We start from the raw sequence: 10032 nt of genomic DNA on the forward strand, positions 1-10032 counted from the left end.
AAAAAAACAAAAAAAAAAAAAAAAAAAAAAAAATTACTTCCAGATAAAAGGAATAACATCTACTGTTCCATAGCACAGAAGGGGACTATAATTAACAACAATTTATTGTGCACTTTCAGTTAGCTAAAAGAGGATTTTGAATGTTTCCAACATAAAGAAATGATAAGTATTTTAGATAATGGGGAAAAATCAGTGGTTGCCAGGGTCTCGGTGGGGGAAGGGGATGAGGGAGGGCTGAACAGGTGGAGCAAAGATGTTTAGGGCAGGGAAACTATTCTATATGATACTGTAATGGTGAATACATGACATCATGTACTCGGCAAAAGCCATAGAACAGTACAACACAAAGAAAGAACCCTAAGGTAAATTGAGTTAATATAATAGATCAAGATTGATTCATAATTGTAACGAATGTGCCACACTAGTGTAACGTGTTAATAACAGGAGAAACTGGGGTGGGGGCACTGGGTATGGGAATCAGCTGTACTTTCTGCTCAGTTTCTCTGTAAAACTAAAACTGATATAAAAATAAAGCCTATGATTTACAAAGAAAAAGAAAACATAGTTCAGGAAAAAAAGCGACAAAACCCCTAATAAACACGTGGTCACATTATCAGTGTGTCCCGGTTCTTACTTCAGGCTTCTCAAACTGGGCATAGGTGTCCCCACGAGCACTGGGCATGTACACAGTAAATTTGGGGGCATCTTCCTAGAGAGTTATCTTTATTAAATTTTGGAAATAATATGACAAACAGAGAGATATTACAGGGTAGAAAGAAAAAGTCAGATATATATTTTAAAATAAAACAGGACCCTTGTAAGACATGTGGTGTTTGCTTACAGTTACTTAGGGCTACTGGTAGCCTACACTCCCTGGGGTGTGTGGCCACTCCCTCCAGCCAGACTGCTTTTGTTGAAAAGTTTGAGAAGTGCCTTTATCTGATGCCAGTTTTATCCTCAGGAGGTGTGTGTTTGATTTAGAGGACCCCAGGGGAAAAAAAATATCTCAACCACACAATTTGAAATTCTCTTAATTTTGTCCACACAACTCTTTTTCAAAGGAGGATTGTGCTATCAATCTCTCACATTTTAGTATGAATTACATCACTCTTGTTTTTTTCTCAATACCTGAAATTAACCATGTTTAGAAGCTAGGGGTAGGGGGAAGACATTCATAAGTCAGGGCACCCATAGGAAAAGTTGCCAGCTCTGTTGGGTAATATGAAGGAACTATTTGCAAAGACGTGGCATGGTGTGGGGTCAACCACGTGGATGTGCCACACCCTGGAGACAGTAACAGTGGGATGCTACCCTCCTCCTGCCCTAGGCCTGAAAGGGCAGGGGAAAGCAGCAGTTGTCAAACTTTGGACACAGAGAACCGCATGAGAAAGTCACAAATGGGAGCTGTGTGTGGCCTTCAGTAAAGGGACAATATCAGCCCAGAGTGACCTTACAGGGAGAACACAGTCTCAGGTCTTCACTCTCCTGCCTGCCTCTGCTGTCCTACTGGCTGACTCCATTGGAAGCCAAGAGCGAAGGTGCCCACCGAGGCCACCCATACAAGCCAGCCTCCAGAGCATGGAACAAACTGCAGAAAAGTGGAGAGCTGATCGAGGAGAAGCGAGACACCAGCACAGGAGGACTGAATGGAGCAGAGAGAGGGGCGGAGAAGCGAGACACCAGCACAGGAGGACTGAATGGAGCAGAGAGAGGGGCTGGCAGGGGAATGGAAGCATTCAACGGTGGCTGAAAGGACTGAAAACATTTCAACAATGGAAGACCTTAGGTTCCATTTTCAAAAACTTAAAAGCTTTACTATGAAAAGTTGTTAAGAAAATAAGAATGGTGGTTTTCTGTTTAAAGTACAAAAGAAGGTTCTAGATACTACAAGTGAATAACGTGGAAACATGCTGCATTAGGAGGCAGTACAGTTAGCTCCTTGTGTGGCAGAAGGTTGCATTTGACCAGCATTCATTCCTCAATCCTCTTCCACTTCCACCTCCAGGAACAGACCTGGCCCAGTGGCCAGAAAAGCAGTCACACGTGGTGAATAGTCACATGCTACTGACCACGGTGATTGCTCCATGAATAGGCATGGGACCAGTAAGGCAACCAGAATCCTTCCCTGGCCTTGTAAACACTGAAGCTGAGAGAGAAAACCATCTTTCCCTTTGCATCACTAAGCTGGAATGTTGAAAGTCTGGAACTGCCCAAAGCCATATTCCACGCCACACGGAAAATTCCGACCCGCAGTAGAAGGGAATAAGGCCATACACAGTGAAGAGTGAGGGACAGAGAGAGAGAGACAGTCCTGACAGTAACTGAGATCCCCCTTTGGGTTGTCCCTGAGTTTAGTACTGACTGTCCTTTCCTTTTACAGGAGTCAATAAATTTCCCCCTTTGCTAGACTGATTTGAATTTAGTTTCTCTCACTTGCAACCAAAAGAATCCTGATTAACATATTTTCCCATGTTATGGGTTAAATTGTATCCCACCAATATATATATATATATATATATGTATGTATAAACTCCTAACATCCAGTACCTCAGAATGTGACTTTATTTGGAAATAAGGTCTTTACAGAGGTAATCATAATAAAATGAGATTATTAGAGTGGGCCCTAATGCAACCTGACTGATGTCCTTACAAGAGGGTGAAATTTGGAGACAGATGTACACACGGAGAAAGTGCCATGTGAGAATGGAGTTATGGTACCACAAGCCAAGGAACCACCAGAAGCAAGGAGAGAGGCCTATAACACATTCTTCCTTTATAGTTCTTGGGAAAAAAAAACAACACTGCCAACAACCTGATTCAGACTTCTAGCCACAGGAACTGTGAGACAATCCATTTTTATTGTTTAAGCCACTCAGTTTGTGGTATTTAGTTACAGCATCCCTAACCAACTAACACACCCGATAACTAGGATGTGGTAGAAAGAACTCTTACGAAGAGTTAGATGATTTCCAAAGTCTTCCAGCTCAGAGATATGATCATGTCAGATATGAATAACTAACACACAAGAACCAAAAGTAGAGTCTCTTCTAACTGAGAAAGGCATACGTCCAGCTGCTAATTCAGAGACTGCCTTTGTGATTCTCCAAAGGACCCCATTCCTAATCCTGTTAGTCAGCCAAGCAGCACTTACGGAAGACTTGTTTTTTTATGTTCATTAAGTACAAATATTAAACAAGAAAATCAAAATAATAGAAACAGTTTTTCAGAACCTTGTGGACTACGTGGAGAAAATAGAACAGATACGCATAAAGCAACTTATCTAAACCAACTTGTCAGAGAGTACAAACTAGTATTTATGACTCATCATCTCCAGGGAAGCATCTTTAGAGATTCCCAGTGTCTCAGTGCACTACTAGGACAGAGTCTATAGGAGCCCCATTTCCAAGCATTTTGTATAATTTATGTAGAATAATAATGAATTCTTCTAAAGTAGGACAAAATCTCTGTTTAAAATGTTCCTGAGGACTGTAAATTAGTACAGCCATTATGGAAAACAGTATGGAGATTTCTCAAACAACTACAGATAGAACTAGCATATCCAGCAATCCCACTATTGGGTATAGATACAAAGGAATCGAAATCATCATGTCAAAGGGACACCTGCACTCCCATGTTTATCACAGCTCTAGTTACAATAGCCAAACTATGGAACCAACCTAAGTGTCCATCAACGATGACTGGATAAGAAAAATGTGGTATATATATACAATGGAATAATACCCTGCCGTAAAAAAGAATGAAATTCTGCCATTCACAGCAACATGGATGAGCTTGGAGAAAATTATGTTAAGTGAAATAAACCAGACACAGAAAGAGAAATACCATATGTCCTCACTCATGACTGGGTGGAGAGAGAGAGAGAGAGAGAAAGAAAATACCACAATAACGTGTTGAACTTTCAAAAGGAGAGAACAAACCTAAGGATACTAGAGATGGGGGCGAGGAAGGGAAGAGGGTTGGGGAATGATTGGTTGGGTAAGGGGCATAAAAAATAATTACAATTTGTAATAATGAATACGCTAATAATAAAAAACATAAAAAATTTAAAAATAAAAAATAAAATGTTCCTGAGGCCTATATAGTTCCCCAAATATAAAATGTGACTATGAAAAACTAGAAAAAAATTAAACCAATAGCAGATCTACTTTTTTAAATGAGTATTTTGTTTCCAAGTTGTTGAGTTGTTGACTTGGGAGGCTCCATATTTATTCCAACAATGCTTCCATTGCTCATGTGGAATTTGTATTAGTCAGACAACCAAATCCAGTGTAGCTAGTTTAAATATGTAGTAAGAAATTTATTAGAGAGTATTAGCCTCCTGTGGAATCTCCAGGAGGATCAGGGAAGCACATTTGGGTATTGCACAGACATAAACAATGTTTAGAAGCAGGCCCATGGGACTATCCTGGCCAGAATCTAAGTGTGCCACCTCAATCTCCTTGGCCTTGAACCTCGGCCAGCAATGCCCCAGAAGAACCAAATGCTTCCACCCCGTCCCCTGCATGGAGAACTCACTCCCTGCCTGGCTACTGCCTCCCGTGGTTCACTCCTCCTTCCACAGCCCTTGCCAATATTTCTGTTTGGCCAAACCAGGCACATCTGGGCCCCCAGTTGCAAAAGAATCCAGAAAATGTAGATCATGGCTTCCAGCCCCTTTGATATAGGAAAGCGTGCAAGGAGGGTGGACCAAGTAGCCAGAATAGCATGTTCGTGAGTAGGATTCACATTTAACTGCTGTCATTACATTTTGCTACTGTTTTATTTCAAATGTATTAGATCTCATGTCTTAACAATAAAATTTAATCTTTTTTCATAACAAAAAAAAAAAGAAGCGTGGACCAATTCACCATATGTCACAAAAATTGCCCTTAGAACAAGTTTGTCAACCATAGCACAAAACTGTATTTCAGTATTTTATAGTCACACTTTGCTTTGAAAAATAACACTGTTAGTATATTTGATCAACAGTTTATTTGCGTTATTGGCTCTGAAAATCTTTTTCATCTCAGAAGACTGTAATCCAACAGCAAATTCTGATAGTTTCAACCATTGATATTCAAAACATTATGCCATAAGAACTGAACCTCTTTCTAAAAGATTCCCAAAAAAGTCTGGGCAACAGTGACAGTATTAACAGTGATGTTTAACATCCCAAAGATCCTCCTTTGAAAGGGACAGCACTCAACAGGATAGAGATATTCTGAAATGTTTGCCTTTTAATCAATCTTGTTAGCTATAGACATATCTCATTTGAGTTACCATCCAGCTTCCTCCAAGGAAGACAACCAAAGCACCTGACTATGCCAGCTTCCTGCCAGAATTCCTACAACCAGCAGCCTTTCAAAAGAGGCCACTGGCTAATGGATTCTGCAAGCAACAGCCCTGCAATGACTCAATACTTACATGGAAGGCCTCCCATCAAACAAGGCGGCTGCAAAAAATCACACTGCCTTAACAATTACCATTTTCCCCTTTGGTTGCATTGGCCTCTTTTAAAGATTCTAATGACCTAAAATCAAGTTTTCATTTATACATTCCACTCCATATTCTTAGACAGTGTTTAGAGCCCATGCAATTTTGCTCTGCCAATACAAAATTCAGGACAAGATCCAAAATCTTATTCAGACTTCAGACTAAGTTTTCCTTTCAGGCCATGAAATTCTCTTTACAGATGCATAGATAAGTGATTTTTGTTGTTACCTGTACTGAGCACATATTCATTCTTGTAAGGAGCCATTCAGATTTATATTTGGGGAGAAATTAGGAGGAACGATTATTAGTTAAATCACACTACTATAAATTATTTAGGAGCCTTTATGAAAATGTGATTTTATTTGTAAATGACAATGCACATTGCCACCAGGTGGTATCAAATCACAGTCAGGACCAAGACAGAAGAGGATCAAAGAATTACAAGCCCTGGTTGGCTACTGCATGGGCTCACCCCACGCATTCATTCACTTTTCAATACACAATGCTGTGTCATCTTTTGAAATTTTGGGGTTTCACATAGCACATTATGGCAGGGTTCTCTGTACTGACAATGCCCTATCAGTTGTAGATTCTCTATATTTACCAGGTTGCAATAACCCTAAAGCAGCTGACTATGGAGAGTGAAAAGTCCCAAGATCTACATCAGCAATCTGGAGACCCAGGAGAACTGATGATGTAGTTGTAGTCAGATTCAAAGACCCGAGAACCAGGAGAGCCATTGGTATAAGTTTTAGTCCAAAAGTTGGCAGCCTCAAGATCCAAAAAGAGCCGATTTTTCAGTTCAAGTCCAAAGGCAGGAAAAGACCAAGTAGGCAGGCCAGAGGTGCTGCCTTTGATTCAACCTTTTTGTTCTACTCGGGCTTTCAATTGATTGGATGAGGCTCATCCATATTAAGGAAGGCAAGGTGCTTTACTCAGTCCACCAATTCAAATGTTAATCTCATCCAGAAACACCCTCGCACACACTCTGAGAATAATGTTTGGCCAAATTTCCGGGCATCTGTGGCCTAGTCAAGTCGACACATAAAATTAACCATTACATATGCTGAGTCAGAAAATCCTTCAGAATCTTACAGCTCACATATAACAAAATTTTAGCAGAGATTTTCCCAAATTTGACAATAAACCTAAAAATTTACATGATATTACCAATAATGAATTGTGAAGCAGAAGCAAACTTTTCCAAACAATAATAAAAAAAGTTTATCAACCACAAAAGAAAAGATTGAATTTTTTTTTATTCTTTCTGTAGAAAATATTACAAAATTGCTGTCAAATGAAGAAATACAGTAGTCAAGAAATGCAGTCAAGAAATACAGAAGAAAAAAGTATCAGAGGTATATGTCTAGTAGTTAATTAATAAAAATATTATCTTATTTTCTGGATTTTTTGTTATGTCTGAGGTATTTGTCGGCTTTTTAAAATTCGTAATTTCTTGGGAATTTCTTTTTTATTCTAAATAAATCTCCTCTTTTATTTTGAAATTTGTATTTGTAATTTTATATTATTTTTATTCCTGACATTGCTGAGGCCCTTGATGTTTGTCCCTTGACAGACCTACTTTCATAGAATAATTTTTCCAAACTGGTAAGGCCATTGGAGATCTTTCCGGTCCAGTTGTCTCAACCCTGGCTGCACACTAGAATCAGCACGGGAACTTTTCAAAAACACCAATATCTGTACCCCAACACAGACCAATGAAGTTGGAATCTCTGGAAAAGGGGCTTACCATGGTGTTTTCTGAAAGTTCCCCAGTTGAGTCTACTGTAGAGCCATGGGGACACTACTGTTCTAGCCTCATCTCTTCATTTAGCAGATGATGAAACAGAGAGCCAGGGAGAGGATAGAGTTTGCCATGAGTTTCTCAGCTAGTAAGTGGCAGAAGTGACCTCAGACCAGGAATCTCCTACACGCACACCAGAACTCAATGACGGTACATTCTTTCTTGAATCTTAGGAACAATCACAAATAATATTATAGTAGATTACTAGTAGCATATATGCACAAAGAGACCAAGAGATGAATGTTTTAAAATCCTGAGGTAGAAAATGTACTGTTTACATTCAATTTTCATTCTGCTGCAGCAGAGCTGTTAAGCTCATGGAGTGGTTTAGAGACAAAGGGTAGAATGCGGGGGTTTAAAATCAGACTTAAAGCTACCTGTTGACTTAAATGTCAAGGTCATGCTAGACTAAAATCTCCTAAATATAGGTGCTCTATTTTAAGCGAAATAGTTCATTCTATTTCCATAGCTTCATGTGAAGTTTGTCCTACATTTTTATTTTTTTAAGGCCTTGTGTAGGCCTTATAATTTAGATGAACAAAAGTCACTAGTGCAACCTAGGACTTTGATTTCTATTTAAATTCTCAAATAAGAAATCATAACAACCTCTCCTTCCCTGGAATCCCATGGTTGGGACTCACTAAACCCCAAAAATGTACAATATCTCTTCCAGTATAAAAATTGCTTTTGTTCTCAGTTTGTTTAAGGGATCCGTTATTTTTATTAAAATTTGTACATCTATACAGTTTTTAAAATTTTGTTTTATTCCATAAAATAATGCAAGCCTATCATTTCCCTAGCACTATTATTATGAGTTAGTATTTATTGGGAGGCTACAATGGGTGGGGCACAGTTGGGTTTTTTTTAACAGTTTGTATTTTTTAAATAGTTTTAAATGGTTTCGTTATTGTGCATAGCAATGTTTTTTAAATATTTTAATATTCATTAAATGCTGGCAGCTAATCCCATACTGTCTCATTTCACAGTGTCTTAGAACCTTGTGCATGTGTGCCCTGTTTCCAAATTGCAAATCTTCAACTTGTTACCAAGCAAGGGCTTGCTGGAAGCCATTGCTATGGCACCTGGTTTTTGAGAAAAGAAAGGCTTTATTTAGAGGTCAACCAGCCCAAAGTTAGGAGGCCAACCTTAAATCTGTCTCCCCAATCCAGGGGCTGGGCAGGTTTTAAGGGGTTGAAGGAACGAGGAAGTTTGAAGGATTGGCTAACTCCAAATTAGTATATGGCAGTGAAACTGCTGGATGCCAGACTTTCCTTGCTGAAGGACGTTTCACTTCATAGAAGTCATCTGGAGGGCAAGGTCCTTCTCTCTGCAAATGCTCAGCTGACATCCTGTAAGACAGCTTGTAAAACAACTTGAGATAGGGAGATTTGTTTCAGCTGGTTTTAAGCAGTTTCAAACTTTGCAACTACCAAATTATTAAGCACCTAATATCCTGTCTATAAATATTTGTTAGATTGAGTGAATAAAAGCCTGATTTTTAAAAAATCCTATTTATAAAGTTACCTCTGCAGGCAATTTTCTAAAGCATTCATTTCCACAAAGTGAGGAGCAGTCTACACTAATGGAGATGTCACCGCCGATCAGTCACCTGGGAGTTATGGTTGATTTTTACTTTTTCTTAACTTACTCCCACACACATTCTTACTTCCGCATCCTCAGCATCTCTTATCTGTCACTTATTTTCCTTTCCTACTGCTGCTGCCTTACCTAGGCTCTCACAATCTCTCTCCTGTGCCATTGCTGTAACTTCCCAAACCCTGCCTTCTCCTGTGCTCCCCTCTAATCATTCTTCGTGCTGCTAAATATATTTTTCTAAAATAAAAATCTCTTGTCACACCCTCCCCTCCATCTTTCTCCTCCCCTCCCCCCATGACTCCCACCTGCTGACAAGGGAGAATATAAAGATGTCCACCATGTGGTCTCCTCTTTCAGTTCATCAGCAGCTCTCACAGACCTATACCTCCTGCGCCACAGCCATATTAAACTACCACAGTTCTTTAAACTCTCATAGAAGCATTGCCCTGCCTGGACTCTCTCTCTCCCCACTGTCTACTTAACTGTTAACATCCTTTAAGACACAGCTCAGCAGTAACCTCCTCTGTTGGGCTAGGGCTCAGACCCTTCATACGCATTATACAGACTGGGTCACCAGACCCCTCACATACAAATTGCAAGCTAGGTAATTGGGAAAAGACCCTGGGAGTTGTTAGCAGAGTTGACAAGTTCATTCCAGTGCGAACTCAGTCCTCAGCTTCCTCAGCAGTAGCAGCAGCAACTTACAGCAACAGCCTCCAGCAGTGGTGACAGCCTCCCCACGGCCCCCCTGGGGGCATCCCAGAAGCGGGGGGCCCTGTGGATCAGAGCCATCCATCCTCCATACTTAAGTCTGATAACCCATGAGACCTGGGTGCACATGTTCATCAACAGACAACAGCCAAGGAACAACCGGGTGCACGAGCACAGTTATCATTTACATCAAGTGCTCGGTGAGATTCTGAACATCTGAGGGACCCTGACCATTTACCTTCATTTTCCCTACATCCTCTCTGCAGCTTTTCCTAACCACACCCCCTCTGAGGTTATCAAGAGTTGCCCACACCCTCCTTATTTCTCCAACATGTGCTATACATACCAAACCTAACACTATTTTCTCATGGACTTGTGGTCCATTTCCTTTTCCTAGAGGAAAAGCCCCTGGAGGACAGAGATGGCAA

The sequence above is a fragment of the Galeopterus variegatus genome, unplaced genomic scaffold, assembly GCF_000696425.1.
Source record: "Galeopterus variegatus unplaced genomic scaffold, G_variegatus-3.0.2 Scaffold5798, whole genome shotgun sequence".
Taxonomy (NCBI): Eukaryota; Metazoa; Chordata; class Mammalia; order Dermoptera; family Cynocephalidae; genus Galeopterus; species Galeopterus variegatus.